Source organism: Pan troglodytes, chromosome 2 (assembly GCF_028858775.2).
Source record: "Pan troglodytes isolate AG18354 chromosome 2, NHGRI_mPanTro3-v2.0_pri, whole genome shotgun sequence".
In the NCBI taxonomy this organism is placed as follows: Eukaryota; Metazoa; Chordata; class Mammalia; order Primates; family Hominidae; genus Pan; species Pan troglodytes.
In genome coordinates, this window is record NC_086015.1 from 79415549 (window position 1) to 79432018 (window position 16470).

Consider the following 16470-nt stretch of genomic DNA (forward strand, 5'->3'; position numbering starts at 1 on the left):
CTGGCCCCAGCTAGTCTTTACAAATGTTTAGCTATTTGGCTTTATTTTCACACTGACAGCTGGTTTGTGGTTGGGTGTGCTGTGGTTTATTATTATTATTATTATTATTATTATTATTATTATTATTATTTTGAGACAGAGTTTCGCTCTTGTAGCACAGGCTGGAGTGCAATGGCGCGATCTTGGCTCACTGCAACCTCTTCTTTCCCAGGTTCAAGCGATTCTCCTGCCTCAGCCTCCTGAGTAGCGGGGATTACAGGCACCTGCCACAACGCTTCGCTAATTTTGCATTTTTTTTTTAGTAGAGATGGGGTTTCACCATTTTGACCAGGCTGGTCTTGAACTCCTGACCTCAGGTGATCCACCCGCCTTGGCCTCCCAAAATGCTGGTATTACAGGCGGGAGGTGAACCTGGGAGGTGGAGGTTGCAGTGAGCTGAGATTGTGCCACTGCTCTCCAGCCTGGGTGACAGAGTGAGACTCTGTCTCAAAACAAAACAAAACAAAACAACAACAAAAAAATCAAATTGTGGTTATGTAGAAAAAGTGTCAACTTACATTTTCAGATGTCCCAGCCAGGCCATGTGGCTGCTTGGCCAGCTTAAGCCACTTGTGGTTGGGGATGTCGGGGGCCTTATCCAATTTTCACTCCCCTCGGGGGATGTTGCCTCACTGTGCTGGGAGGATTTATGTTCCCAGGGCACAGACCAGCGCTCTGACCCACCCCTCTTGCCTAGCAGGGTCGGTGGACCTGGATGTCTGTCTGGACACGTCCTCCAGTGGCCTGGACCTGCCCATGAAGGTGGTGGACATGTTCAGGTGCTGTTTGCCTGCGTGTGCCATGAACTTCAAGTGGTAGGAGCAGAACCCGAATCTTTCTGGGGATAGCTTCACAGATCCACCGCTGAGGGGGAAGCAGTGCAGAGTGAGCTGCCCACAGTGAGGCCCTGCCCCTCAGTCAGTCTAGCACACACTGGAGGCCATGAGGAGGAGCCCTGCAGTTACTGTGGCTGGGCTGAGCCTCACTGAAGTAGTTGCTTCCATTTAGAGCTCATGTTATATTTAGGTTGGTACAAAAGTAATCACGGTTTTTGCCATTAAAAATGGCAATTACTTTTGCACCAACCCAGTATGAAAAAAAAGCACCTTAAATACCAGAACTCCACTCGGGGCTTTTGCTCCTAGAGTAGAATTGGCGGGAATTGCCTGCAGGCTTACATGGTTTTCTTTCTTTCTCTCCCACCATGTCCCTTTTGGTCAAGCTCACGTGCTGGGTTTGAATCAGTTAAATGAGTGTCATGTTGTGGCCTCACTCCACCCAGCATAGATGGGTGTTTGGAAGGGTGGAGTTAGAGGAGATTCTAGAAGCGGTAGCCCCAGCAAAAGTTGAGCCCTTGGCCCCTGCTCAGGAGCCGGCCCCTGGATGGGATTCAGGGATGCGAGCCTCTCGTGTGAGCTGAGCTCAGGGAATGTCGGGATCAAATCTGGTGTCCTAGAAAAGTCATCTTTTATGTGCTGAACCAGTCCCCAGGGGGCTGCCTTTACTTTTTCCATGGCCATGGAATTAAGAAAAACATGAAAAAATAATTATTCAGTCCTTGAAGAGCATCCAGCACAGAAGGTGCAAACCTCCTCAAATCGGTTTGACCATTTTGATGTGCACCCCCCCAGGCCTTTATACCCTTCAGATGCCAAATCTAAGAACCACCTCCCAGAAGCCACACACCCTGTTCCAACCCCCAGCCTGGCTTGAGCGTGGGGTGGTTGGGAGCCCAGCTGGGCACCCCAGGGGTCTGGTGTCTTCTCCAGGAAGCTCTCGGGCTCCCTTTGTTCTCTCTGCAGTTTACATGAGCTGGTGAATCATGAAGAAAATGGCCTGGTCTTTGAGGACTCAGAGGAACTGGCAGCTCAGCTGCAGGTAGCCATGTCTGCTACCACGCCAGGATGGGCAGGGTTCTGGAGACTGGCACCGAGCCACGCTTCCTGATCCCTGCTTCACACAGCCAGGGTGGGACCATGGGGAGTCTGGTGGAAAGGCTAGGGAGGAGGCAGAAGTCACAGAGCCTGGCCTACTCTGCTGTCCCGTTTTGGTACAGTAGGCTCGGGAAAGTTAGGACACAATCCCACCTGCCCTCTGGATTTATGGAGTTGAGACTCCACAAATGATGCTGGAGCCGGGTGGGCCAGGCTGCAGTTTAGGAAGTGATCAGGATCAGGTAGGTGCGTGGGCTAAGGGAACTTCTGGGACCAGCCTTGAAAGATGGGTGGAATTCTGCAAAGGTTACTTGTTTCTTATTGCAAAAAGTAATACATCATTCTTGTCAACAGAATGATTGGGAGGATTTTCAGTAAAGGTCCAGGTCAGAAGTCATTTAGACTGGGTCCCCCAGTCTGTCAGAACCATGGTACTCTGTTGTGGTGTGAAAGTAGCCACAGATCATCTGTAGATTAAGGGGTGTGGCTTTCTTCCAATAAAGCTTTATTTACAAACACAGGCTGTGGGCTGGATTTGGCCTGCAGGCTGTAGTTTGTGATCCTTGATTCAGAGAGTTTAGCAAGGCTGAAAAGAACACCCACACCCCCTTGTTACCCACAGATGGGTGGGACTGTGTTGGCCAGAGGCCAAGAGGAGGGTGCTCACAGGGGAACGTACAGCATGTAGAGGCCGGAAGGTGCTCCAGGGCACCAAGTGTGGGAAAGTGGGGCATATGGGGAAGTTTCCAGAAAGCATGATGTCAAGTAGGAGGCGGAGCGCTGCTGGGGTGTGAAGGGTCTCAAGTCCAAGTGAGGGAGTTAGGGACTTGGGAGGGGTTGTTGTTGGGTCGGGGACCTGGGGTCAGCCAGGTGGTGACCTGGGATGGGGTTGGGACAGGCAATGAGGTAAGCTCTGCTCTTCAGTATTTTGCAGATGCTTTTCTCAAACTTTCCTGATCCTGCAGGCAAGCTAAACCAGTTCCAGAAGAACCTGCGGGAGTTGCAGCAGCTCTGATGGGATGAGAGCTGGGTGCAGACTGTGCTCCCTTTGGTTATGGACACATAACTCCTGGGCCAGAGGCTAAAACCCCAGGGCCCCTGCTGTCCTTCCCGCAGCTTCTTCTTGGAGTCTCAGGGCAAACCCTTTCGAGCAGCGCCTCCCAGTGGCCAGAAGCTGAAATGACGGCAGTGGTGCCACCTAGTGAATGACCCGGGAAGCTGTGGTTGGCCCTGATTTCTTCTTTGGAGTCTCCAAAACGCTTCCTGTCTTCTTCTGTTCTTCACGCCCCATGCCCCTGCTAGCGTATTACTGTTCTGTGACTTCCTTGTGACCTCTGCAGTACTCCTCATCCTGCATTTGGTCTCCAGGTGTCACCTTTCTTCCATGTTCCTAACACTTTGATTCCTGTCTTGAAAAAAGCACCTGCTGCACCATAAGCCCAGGGATGTGGCAGCTGCAGCGGGCTTGGCTTTGTGAGGAACCGAGTGTGTCCAGGGATGTGGCAGCTGCAGAGGGCTTGGCTTTGTGAGGAACCGAGTGTGTCCAGGGATGTGGCAGCTGCAGCGGGCTTGGCTTTGTGAGGAACCGAGTGTGTCCACGTTGGGGGAACGTCATATTAGATACACACGTTTTTATTTGCACAAAGAAAATGCTATTTTTGGAGCCAGAATTTTCATGTCTGATTTATGGTGATTTTCTTAAGAACCAGAACTGCTGGCAGAAAGGGGGCACCCACACGCTTAGATAGCCGATGTCTTATTAGAGGGCAGTTTGTGGTTCCTGATTTGGAATTTAACATTCTCCAAACATTCCAGTCCAATGAAAGTTTTATCCGCTTTCCCATATAAAAATTCTTCCCACGAGAGTGACTTGATTCTCACAATCCCATTGGAGTCGTGTGTGAGTCCTACAGTGTGAGGTTCAGCACTGCCATCTCCAAGTGCTCTCCATAGGGAAACAGTTTCTGGTCATGATGAGCTTCCGCTTCCCATCTGATCCCAGCCCAGCCTGGAAACAGAGCACGTGTTTGAGGATGGCGGTGTCTGGGGACAGGACATGAGCGTATTGTGTGGGGCTGCTAGGACAGGCCTGGCGGGGTGGGGGGGTGTCTAAGTCAGTTTACTTGGTTCACAGGTTCCCAGGCCCACCCAAGTACCTAGAATTGGCCTCCAGGAAGGGACCAGTAATCTGGTTTTCCATAGAAATGGCTAGCAGCAGGCACCATGCAGCTGTCCACTCTCTGCCCGCGTCTGCCCCAGCACTTGGCACAGCAGGACAGAAGCAGAGATCTGAACCCACATCTACCTGGCTGCTCCATCAACCTACTCTTCACAAAGCTTAGAAAGTGGCCGGGCACAGTGGCTCATGCCTTTAATCCCAACATTTTGGGAGGCCAATGCCGGTGGATCACTTGAGGTCAGGTGTTCGAGACCAGCCTGGCCAACATGGTGAAACCCCATCTCTACAAAAATATAAAAATTAGCCAGGCACGATGGCGGGTGCCTGTAATCCCATCTACTTGGGAGGCTGAGGCGGGAGAATTGCTTGAACCCAGGAGGCGGAGGTTGCAGTGAGCCGAGATTGTGCCACTGCACTCCAGCCTGAGTGATAGAGTGAGACTCCATCTCAAAACACACACACACACACACACACACACACACACACACACACCAAAAAAAAGAAAAAGCTTAGAAGGGGCTGGTGTTCTCATAAGCACAGATGTCTGAAGAGCCATTAGCCAGAATGATTCCTTTTATTTTTTTTTTTATTTTTGAGATACGATCTTGTTCTGTCACCCAGGCTGGAGTGCAGTGGCACAGTCATTGCTCACCACAGCCTCAATTCTTGAGCTCTAGCAATCTTCCCACTTCCTGAGTAGCTGGGATGACAGGTGCATGCCACCATGCCAGTATTTTTTTTATTTTGTAGAGATGGGGTCCTGAACGCATGGCCTTAAGTGATGCTCCTGCCTCAGCCTCTTTTATTATTATTTTTTAGATGGAGTTTTACTCTGTTCCCCAGGCTGGAGTGCAGTGGCGCAATCTCAGCTCACTGCAACGCCTCCCAGGTTCAAGTGATTCTCCTGCCTCAGCCTCCCGAGTAGCTGGGATTATAGGCGTGCACCACCACGCTTGGCTAATTTTTGTGTTTTCAGTAGAGATGGGGTTTCACCGTGTTGGCCAGGCTGGTCTTGAACTTTTGACCTCAGGTGATCTGCTCACCTCAGCCTCCCAAAGCCTCAGCCTCTTACAGTGTTGGGATTACAGGCATGAGACATTGTGACCCGGGATGATTTTCCATCATGGTTTTTTGTTACGAGTGGAAAATGCGTCTTTATAAAAATGAAGTAGTACAGACATGAACGTGTAGCAATCTCTATAATCCTGCCATCCAAGGATGGCACCTGTTAACGTGTATATCAGGGATGTCCAATCTTTTGGCCTACCTGCACTACATTGGAAGAAGAAGAATCGCCTTGGGCCACACATAAAATACACTAAAGCTAGCAATAGCTGATGAGCTAAAAGAAAAAAAATTCACAAAAAAACCTCATATTGTTTTAAGAAAGTTTACAGATTTGTGTTGGGCCACAGGTTGGACAAGCCTGCTATATATATGTTCTAGGCTTTCCCCTACAGGTATACCTATGTGAAAATGATTATTTTGATACTTTTTTTTTTTTGAGATGAAGTCTTGCTATGTTGCTCAAGGTGGCCACAAACTCCTGGGCTTAAGCCATCCTCCCGCCTCAGCATCCTGAGTAGTTGGAATATAGGTACTCATAACCACGTGTGGGTGATTATTATTAGTTTTTAAACAAAAATGGGGCTGGGCGCAGTAGCTCACGCCCGTATTCCTAACACTTTGGGAGGCTGAGACAGCAGATCACATGAGGTCAGGAGTTCAAGATCAGCCTGGCCAACATGGCGAAACCTCGAATCTACAAAAAATACAAAAATTAGCCAGGCGTGGTAGCACACACCTGTAGTTCCAGCTACTCAGGAGGCTGAGATGGGAGGATAGCTTGAACCTACCTGGGAGGTGGGAGGTTGCAGTGGGCCGAGATGGCACCACTGCACTCCAGCCTGGGCAATACAAAGCCAGACTCTGTCTCAAAAAAAAAAAAAAAAAAAGGTTGGTGGGGGCTTATACTATGTGTGCTGCTTGGCACTGTTTTTTTCACTTAGAAGATATTGCAGATTTTTTTTCACGTAAGCATCGGAAGAAAGACTTCTTTTTTTTTTTTGCTTTTTTGCTTTTTTGAGACAAGGTCTTGCTCTGTTGCCCACGCTGGAGTGCAGTGGTGAGATCAGGGCTCACTGCAGCCTCCACCTTGTGGGCTCAAGCCATCCTCCCACCTCAGCTTCCCGAGTAGCTGGGACTATAGGAGTGTGCAACCACATCTGGCTAGTTTCTGTATGTTTTGTGAAGATGGGGTCCCACTAAGTGGCCCAGGTTGGTCTTGAACACCTGGTGTCAAGTAGTCCTCCTGCCTTAGCCTCCTAAAGTGCTGGGATGACAGGCCTGAGCCCCGCGCCCGGCCAGCCTCCTGTGCGAGGTTGTGCGGGACTCTGTCGTGGAACCCAGTATGTCTTCGTGTGCTGGCTTGTTTGTTGGCTCTGTAGTTAACGGGCTGCCCCACGTGGACCGGCACTGGGTCGTCTGTGTCTCTGTGTGCAGGCAGAGGCTGCTGCGGGTGCATCTGTGCACATGGCTGCCAGGAGGGGCTGTGCTCAGGGGGAGCTGGTGCAGAGGCTGGTGGCAATGGGGGGCTTGGGTGTAGTGTGGAGGCACAAGAGCCAGGTGGCCGGGCTGCAGTCTGTGGGAGCTCGGGGGTCGCTTGGCCTCTGTGTGTCCTAGAGTTTTTGTCGGTGAGATGGGACAATGACAGAACACCCTCACAGGTGCTGGGGGCTGACCAATGTCAGGTCTCAGGACAGTGGCTGGCCCACTACGGGGCCAGTTCCCCTTCTCTATTGTCACCCTGCTCATCTTCCATCAACTGGGTGCTCAGGACAGTGGCGTGGTGGATCCGCCAGTACAGCCTGTGCTCCAGCATCCTGCAGGCCACAGCTGTGTCCAGCCCTGACCCCGACTGCCCCTCCCGCCACCTCCATTTTATAGATGAGGAAACCGAGGCCCAAGGGCTTAGGGAACCCTGCTCTGAAGCACATAGTAGGGCTGCTGGGCTCAGACCCTCCCTCCCGGTGCTGAGCTGCCCTCCTCCTGCCACAAGACCCCCACGCCCCAAGCCCACCCTGCTCACCGGCCTCTGCCCGAGTTCCCCGCATGATGTGGGAGTGTGGGGCATCCTAGCTTTTCGCTGGCGCCCAGTTCTTTCACTTCCACTGGAGTCCTGCAGGGACAGCTCGGGGACCATGCAGGCCCGGGTGGGCGTGGGGGCTCACCTAGCTCGGTGGTGAACAGCTGGCATGTCTCTGGGTTGTGGACGGTAAAGGCCATGTAGACCTCAGGAGCCCGCTGGTGCTCCCGGCAGGCAGCCAGCCTCCGCAGGACCCCGACCAGCGACACGATGGCTTCTGGGCAATACAGCACGTCTACGATGAAAGCTTCAGGTTACTGAAAGGGACAAGTGGAAAGTTCCAGTTCATGCTGACCTCAGCAGCAGGGCGAGGCCAGAGAGGCAGCGGTCATATGAGACTATTAGATGCCATTTGACCATTTGGGCCATTAGATGGAACGGCAATTACTTGGGTGAAAAAGGAGAACCCTTAGTAGAGAAATCTGCAAAAGACCGAAGCAAAAGAAAAAAATCTCCAGACTCATTGGTGTTCCTTAAAAAACCAGCTCTGGTTCTCGACCTATCTAGAGGGCTTTGAATGACAGAAAGCCTGACCCTGCCATGAACTTCGTGTTTCAGGTGTCTGCCGATTGGTCTGCTGGCTTGCAGGGGTTGGCCTATGTCCCTGGCCACCGCTGGACCTGTGGGTTTCAGGGCTGGGACCCAGGACCACAGGTAGAGCTCTGTTCCACCAGAGAGGGGACTGAGTGTGCTGGCAGGGGTGAGGGGTTTTCGGTGGCCCAGCCAAACACCACCTTCTCTCAAGGGCCCTGTCCTCGTCCCAGAAGTGGTTGTTTTCCTCCTGTGGTCTCTGAAGGACACAGGGCATGGCTCTGGGACAGAGTCAAGTGGTGACGACTGTAACGGGAGTATGCCTGTCTCCAACAAGAGGGCTGTGGCTTGAAGGTCACCTTAAGAGGCACCCCTGTCCTTTGATGTCATCCTGGAGGCCCGGAGTAACTCTTCTGGAAGCCCCATCATGTCCATGCCCGACAGCGTCCATTGTTCCCTTTTCCCAGAGCCAAAAGCGGGGTAGAGCTGCAAGGACACCGCCTGCACAGGATGCCCGGGGCTGGGCAGTACCTGCTGCAATGACAACATCTGGCTGGAAGGCAGAGAGCTGATGGACTGTCGCTACGTCCCAGTCCAGCTGGGTCACTGTCACCCTGGGGCTAAGTTGGCAGTGATGTCTGCCTCTAATGAGAGGCCATTGAGAAGGACATTCCCTCGGAGCTGCTCTAGGACCTGGCTGTGACTGTCGCTGAAGATGTATGCCCAGGGGTGGCACATCTTGCAGATGGACAGGCCTGTGAGGCCGGTGCCACTGCCAAGCTCTAGGACATTCCTGATGGGAGGAAAGGGGACCGTGTCTTCGACTGCACCAGGGTAAGCCTGCCTCGGTGCCCTGCCCTGTGCCCCGAGGTCACCTGTTAGTGAAGGCTGCCGGGTTCTCGATGGCCCATTCTGCAAGGTAGCAGGTGGCATCCCATGTGACCAGGCCTGTGGTACCGTGGGAGATGATGGCTGTGCTCTCGGAGAGTGTGACCAAGCCTTCCGAGGGCTGCACCAAGAGAGCGTGAGACAGTAAGTCCAGCAATAAGAAAACAAGTGGCTTAGAAGACAAGTAGCCATCCACCACATGGCTGAATAAACCATGACAGGACCAATCGCCACTCAGCAATGAGAAGCAGCTGACTGTTTACATACCAACAGCTTGCACGGGCCTCAAGGGTGTCACGCGGCATGAAAGACACTCATCTCAGGCCACACAGGATTCCATTCATCGAACATTCTTGAGACAATGGAATTCTGGCGATGGAGCACAGGTCAGTGGTGGCCAGGGGCCAGGTGTGGCTATGAAGGGGTGGCTGCCTTGTGATGATTCAATATGCTATGCTTTTCCTTTGTGGTTTTCTGTATCTATGTTTTATCTTATTTTTTTTTTTTTAGCTCTGTCACCCAGGCTGGAGTCAGTGGCATGATCTTGGCTCACTGCAACCTCTGCCTCCTGGGTTCAAGCAATTCTCCTGCCTCAGCTGCCCAAGTAGCTGCGACTACAGGCGTGTGCCACCATGTCCGGCTAATTTTTGTACTTTTTTTTGAGACAAAGATACGCTCTCGTTGTGGAGGCCGGAGTGCAATAGCACGATCTCGGCTCACTACAACCTCCACCTCCCGGGTTCAAGAGATTCTCTTGCCTCAGCCTCCCAAGTAGCTGGGATTACAGGTGCCCACTACCACAACCCGCTAATTTTTGTATTTTTAGTAAAGATGGAGTTTCACCATGTTGGCCAAGCTGGTCTCAAACTCCTGACCTCAGGTGATTCCCCCGCCTCAGCCTCCCAAAATGCTGGGATTACAGGCATGAGCCACCACGCCTGACCTAATTTTTGTATTTTTAGTAGAGATAGGGTTTCACCATATTGGCCAGGCTGGTCTCGAACTGTTGACCTCAGATCCACCCGCCTCGGCCTCCCAAAGTGCTGGGATTACAGGCGTGAGCCACCATGTCCAGCCCTGTCAAATATTCTTTGAGGACTGGGCACCAGGTCCTTGTGAAGCACGTAGTGTGTGTCACCTATTGGACAAATGCCCAACACCACCACGAGACATGCTGTTGTTGTTGAAGTGCTTGATTTACAGACAGGGAAACTGAGGCTAAAGAAGGTTAACGGACCTCATGTCTAAGACTGCAGAATGGGTGAGTCAGGATTTGAATCCACACCCACGTTTTCACTTTGTCTGTGCAGGAAGGGTATCTGGGCTGAGAGGGGGAGGAGGGTGCCCTTCTCATACCATCAAATAGCTCCAGTGGCCCTGGGTGGACTCCTTGGCCATCAGAGGCTCCGCCAGCGCCTCGTACAGCTCGTCCAAAGGCTCCATGTGGACAGCCTCGTGCTGGGGGCAGACAGAGCGAGAGCTTGTTTGCTTTCGTTCTAATCTGTAAAAATGGCCAGATGATTTTCACCAAGTTTGGAGGGGAGATTTGGGATGGAATGGTGTAATACCAGCCAGCTGGCATATAAAATATTCACTTCATTGGGTGTGGTGTGTGCCGAATAGTCCCAGCTAATCTAGAGGCTGACATGGGAGGACTGCTTGAGCCCAGGAGTTTGAGGACAGCCTGGGCAAGAGACATTGTCTCTAAAAAAATATTTCACTTGGTAGGGTAACCTGGATGGGAGGGCCTTCAACAAGAGGTGTTGAGAGGGTAGGGTTAGGTGTAGTCTAGGGCAGGAAACAAGGATTCCATGAGAGCTGCCACGTGACCATGACAGAGAGCTCTGTGTTTGGATCAAACACAGAGAGGAGGAAAACAAAAGGTGCTTTTAAGTGAGCCCAGGCAGAACTGTGAGGGCGGCCCATGCTGCAGGCTGTGGTTGTCAGCAGGCTGCGGCTGTCAGCAGGCTGCTTCTCCACAGCTGGCCCCGTCCTAGGATTCACAGGGCAGCAGCAGGGTACACTGGGTGACTGCTGCCCTCTCCTGGTGGCACAGGAAAGACCTGCTGGTGAACACAGATGCACGCTTTTGGGGAGGACTAGGGAGAAAGCAGGTATTGGAGAAGCAGGGGGATTGTTTATTTCCTAAAAGTGTGGCCCTTTCACTCAGCAGGTCTGCTACTGCCTACTAAGGAACAGCCTCTCGACATCCTCATGTCAAACCCTGCATGTTTGGGCCCATCTTTAAAATCCATCCTAGGCCAGGTGTGGTGGCTCATGCCTGTAATCCCAGCACTTTGGGAGGCCGAGGCAGGCAGATCACCTGAGGTCAGGAGTTAGAGACCAGCCTGGCCAACATGGTGAAACTCTGTCTCTACTAAAAATACAAAAATTAGCCAGGCATAGTGGCGTGTGCCTGTAGTCCCAGCTTCTTAGGCACAAGAGTTGCTTGAACCCAGGAGGTAGAGGTTTCAGTGAGCCGAGATTGTGCCACGGTAATCCAGCCTGGGCACCACAGTGAGACTGTCTCAAAAAACTAAATAAATAAGTAAAAAATAAAATCCATCCTGTATCAGTCAGGAAAGAGCTCATTCCAGCAGGATCAATGCAGATAATTCACCAGAGGAATTAGTTCCAAAGGTATGGCAAGAGCTAAATCTTCCAACATGGGCCTGTGGGGCAACCCAGAGACAGACAAGAGCAGGAAACTCCAAACCCTTTGGCGGGCAGGACAGAGGGTGTGGGTGAGGGTTCCAGTGCTGTGGGCTGGACCAGCCTGGTAGGAATGAGAATTCATATGCTAGGAGCTGGGGCCCCAGAGAAGCAGCTGCTGTGGAAACCCCAGGAGGCAGAGTGAGGGAGAGACGCTGCCCTCCCTTTCTTCCCGCCCTGCACTGTCTCCCATGGGTCACACTCAGCTGCAGCCAGTTGCCTGGGGAGGCCCCTGCCATGCTGGGGTTTGCAAAGCAGGCCCAGGGCCTGGGAAGGATGGGGGCTCCAACACTCAGGTGGCTATGCTGTCCGGCTACTGGGCGGACACTGCCCATTGCTGACCTTTTTGATGAGTTCTGAGAGAAAGCACCGGGCATACTTGACTGATGGCGGGTGCTTCACACACACAGGATGCTTCACAGTCTACAGCAAAGGACAGAACATTGGTTGCTCGAGAGCCCATCTTAAGTCTCCTATGAGCTTCAAGCCAACACAGCAGAGGGCAAACTCCAGGCTACCCGATCCCTCAGCAAAGATGTAGATGGACACAGCGTTCTGGCCCCACACATCTGAAGTTTGTCTTAAGATATAAGCTGTTTCCTAAAAATGCTTCCACTGCAGTGGCACAGGGTATGGCAGCATTTCTAATGCTCATTCTGAGCAGGAACACAGGGCATGTGGGCCCAAACCACCTCCCTCCCAGGGGAGCCAGTGTGAACCAGGGTTTGCAGTAAGGACAGTCCCAACTGTCTAGCTCTATGGAAGAGGCAGGAAGGCCCACTCGGCAACTGCTCTCTTGGAGCGTGTGTCCCTGGGGACAGGAAGGAGGGGAGGGGACACTCAGGGTGACACTCCAGCTAAAGCCGAGAGAAGCCAAGTGTAGGATGAGCAAGTTCCAGGCAGTGGGAACAGCCTGTGCAAGCTCTGAGGTGGCCATGGGCTGGCACTTGGAAAGGAGGGCAGAGGGACTGGTGCAACAGGAGTGGGGACGGTGGGAAAACAGGAGCCTGGAGGGAGAGGGAGGAGACAGTCCACAGCACCTGCTGGCTAGGAGGGATGCAGATTCTGCCCAAGGGCAGCAAAGTACCCCACGCAATACACAGGCTCTTCATGCTGGTGCTGGTTTTTCATTTTTTTCTGACACAGTCTCGCTCTGTTGTCCAGGCTGGAGTGCAGTGGCCCGATCTTGGCTGACCACAGCCTCCGCCTCCTGGGTTCAAGTGATTCTCCTGCCTCAGCCTCCTGAGTAGCTGGGACTATAGGCGTGCACCACCATGCCCAGCTATTTTTTTTTGTTTTTAGTAGAGATGGGTTTTTGCCGTGTTGGCTAGGCTGGTCTTGAACTCCTGACCTTAGGTGATCCGTCCACCTCAGCCTCCCAATGTTCTGGGATTACAGGTGTGAACCAGTGCACCCAGCCTTGTGCTGGGTTTTAAAGCAGCTCTCCCTACATTTCATGCTTCACCACTTACGAGAGTGAGGCTCAGGGTGAAACTTAGAGCAGGGTATGAGATAACTTCAGGTATCTCCATGCTCGAAGCCCTGACCTACTGTATTGCCCCAAAAGTCTTCCCTGCTGTGGCTGCATCTTTTCCAAGTGGATAATCTTGGTTCACCTCTAGCACAGGAATTCTTCACCGGGGCTCCTAGGATGGGCTGGGTGGGTCGGGGTGAAGGATGTCTGCCTCCCCTGAGTTTGTATGGAAAATGTATTCTTCTGGTGCACTTCTTTCTGGGAGGAGTCTATTGCTTTGTCTTTTCTGAAGGGCTCATGGCCCTTCGAAGGTGAAGACCCAGGATGCAGGGGGTTCTGCACTTGGCCCTCAAGGCCAAGGTCAGGCTGTGGCTGGGCCTGGTGGTGATCCTGGCTCTCACCTGCATGCAGATGCACTTGAGTCCAAACCCCACCCTGGGCAAAGCAAGGGCCCATTTAGGTCTAGAGGAGACAGGAGTGGGCAGGACAGGCCTCATGAATGCAAAAAAGAAAGTCTCTGAGCATCTACCAAATGCTAGAAGCTGTTTTGCACCTGTCATCTCTGTTTTTGCTGAGGATGGTTTAAAAAACATTCCCTAGATTTCACCCCTCTTGCAGATTTTTGTATATTCTGATGTCTTTGTCTAAGTCTTAGAAAACGAAAGCACAGGAGCTGTCGGAGGTGCTGACACCCACCTGCAGTGCTGACTCAATGGTTTTGTTCTTTGAACAGGGGTGTTTTTAAAGGGTACAAGCACACCTGTAGTTCTTCTCTCAGGTCTTCCGGAGAGATTCAGGAGGCAGGGTCATGAGTCCCAGGGACTCTGGAATTCTTACCTTCTGCAAAATATCCCACAGCAGCTCAGAATATTATGAGTCTCTTAACTTTGCTTCTAAGCTCTGTGTGGACGGGAGAGAGAGAAATCTCAAGGGCGCATTCACAAGAACATTAAAACACGCAATAGAATGTGTTGGCAAAGCGCTATGTGATCCCTCCCTGGGGACGTGGAGCCAGTTGGAAGTGGAAGCCACAGCGGCTGAAAGCCTGACCTTCAGATGTTGCAGGGTGCACCTGGATGAGTCACAGGAAGAAGGATGACTCTTTGCCGCATTAGTACTGGCTACTTAGCGGCCACCCAGGTCATGGGCCAGCTCCCTGGTTGCACTGGTCAGCCAGGAATTACCAGGGCAGCCATGGCACCAAGGTTTGATGGGCTTGCCATTTGAGTTTAAGTGGAAATGCAGAATGTGCCCATACCAGCCTGGGTTACATTGTCCTCTTACAGGGGCCTCAAGCCCAGCAGGAAGCTTTGGCTCCCGAGTTAGGCAGACTGTCTCGGCTGGTACGTGACACACGGCAAGGCACTTCATTGCTTCAGAGCTCCTTCCATGCCATAAAAGGCCCTATAAGACCTGGTCCTAATCCCTCTCTCTGGCCTGTTCTCCCTCACCCCTGACCCACCCTGCTCACTCCACTCTAGCCACACTGGCTGCCTTGCTGTTGTTCCTCAACCACAGCTGGCTTGTTTCCACCACAGGGCCTTTGCATATCCTGTTCCCCAAGCCCTTCCCATGCCTGGCTGCTTCACCACTCAGGCCCCAGTTCAAATGCCACCTCTTTGCGGAAGGCTTCCCTGATTCCCCGACTTTGGTGACTCTTCTCCCCAGTTGCTCCATTCACCATTTCCCTGTTTTATTGGCTTTAAAGCCACTCTCATCTGGTCTTTTCTTGTTTATTCATTTATTTGTTTATTCTCTGGCTCTCCCATGCAAGCAGAGCCTCATCTATCATGGGTACTGCTGATCCATGGTGCCTGGCTCACGGAAGGCATTTATTAAACATTTTGAGACTGAATAAAAACACTAGCTAATACCGACATGCATTTACCATGAGCCAGGCACTGATCCACAGGCTTTTTTACTCAACGCTGACAACAACCCTAAGAGGTAGGTATCATTATATCCCCCATTTTATTAATAAGAAAACAATAACACAGAGAGATGCAGTCACTTGCCCAAGGTCACACAGGGCCAGGGGTTGGGCCAGGATTCGAAGCAGGCAGGCTGTCTCCTGTGTCTGAACTCTCAACTACTGCACCCTAATCAAACAATCCCTCTGGTCAAATGTGAGTGATAATAATAGTACCCACCTCGTGGGTGTTGAGGGTGAGCCCAAGTTAGCATTCAGTGTGGGCATGTGAACAATTATAGTCAATATTGAATGGAGACCTATGATACTTTTATGAAGGTTTCTATTTTGGGTTAAAAATGCACAAATTTCTCCTGACCAGAAATGATCTCTGAGTGCTCAATATTTCATGTCAATGGAATAACACAAATGATTAAGCAACACCCCATAAAATGGGGCAGACCCAGGAAGGAATATATATCCAAACTGACTCATCCTAGTGAGCTCACTGCACATGAATTACAAATGGAGCGGGGTGCATTAAGCCCCTCTGCTGGCAGAAGGGAGGCTGCTGCCTGCAATGTGCCTGTGCTGAGAATGGTAGGTCCCCAGGGAGAGGAGAGACCACCCCCTTCTCTGTGTCTTCCATCACAGGCGTGAAAGCCTCAGCGCATGAGCCAATTCTGTGCAGTGCTCGACATACAGATGAGAACACTGAGGCATGAGGGACAGCCTGCGACCTGGTCACCGCGCTCAGGAGGAGGTGGTTGCCCGCGGGCCTGAGGGCACTGACTTTTTAGAATGGACGAGGGCAGCTGTGTCCCAGTGGCCAGAAGGATTACTGCCTTTAAAAAGTCGTAAAAGTGATCCTGAACTGTACCCCACACCGAGCGCGCGTCCGCCCTCCAAGGCGGTGGGGATGCCCCCAGCTTCCGCCGCCAGCTCGCAGGGCAGGAGGGGTGCGAGCGACTCTGGCCAGGCCCCAGGGATGGGGACCCAGTATCACGGCCCTGACCCGGGAGAGCCCAGGAACTCACGTGGCAGGAGCGCCGGGGGTTTCAGCACGGAGACCCATCCCGTCTGCCCCTGGACTCCCGCGAGCCCCGCGGGCCTCTCCGCTCGCCCGCCGCCCACCTGCCAGGGGAAGGAGCGCAGCGTGCGCGCCGCCAGGAAGCGGCGCTCGAAACTCTGCAGCAAGAGTTCGGTCCCCGCGTTCTCCTCTGGCGCCATGACGTGGGCGGGGCCGCAGCGTTGCCGGGAGACCGGGCGGAAGCCGGGCCTGGACTGAAGAGGGGGCGGGCCCAGGGCAGTGCGCGGGGGCAGAGAGGGCGCAGGGCCTGGGGGTAGGGTCAGGAGGAGAGTCCTGGGGGCGGACTCTAGGGCGGGGCCAAGAAGATCGCTAGGTGGGCGGGGCCTGGCGTGGGGCCAGGATGAGCGTCATGAGGGCGAGGCCTGTGGTAGGGCCAGGATAAGCATCATTGGGGCAGGTCCTGGGTAGAGTCCAGGTTGGCGGGTCCTGGGGCAGGGCCAGGATAGGGGGATCCTGGAAGCTGGGCTTTGGAAGCGTCCAGGTTGGTGGCGTCCTGGAGGCGGTGCCTTGCGTGGGGGCAGGTTAAGAGTCCTGGAGGCGGGCATTAGGGCGGGGATAAACGCCATTGG

At 52.8% G+C, this 16470-nt stretch overlaps 1 pseudogene; it reads right to left on the reverse strand.

Annotated features, from left to right (window-relative positions):
• Positions 1-2447: 2447 nt before the first annotated feature.
• On the reverse strand, positions 2448-16187 carry LOC738272 (protein-lysine N-methyltransferase EEF2KMT-like; annotated as a pseudogene).
• Positions 16188-16470: the final 283 nt, after the last annotated feature.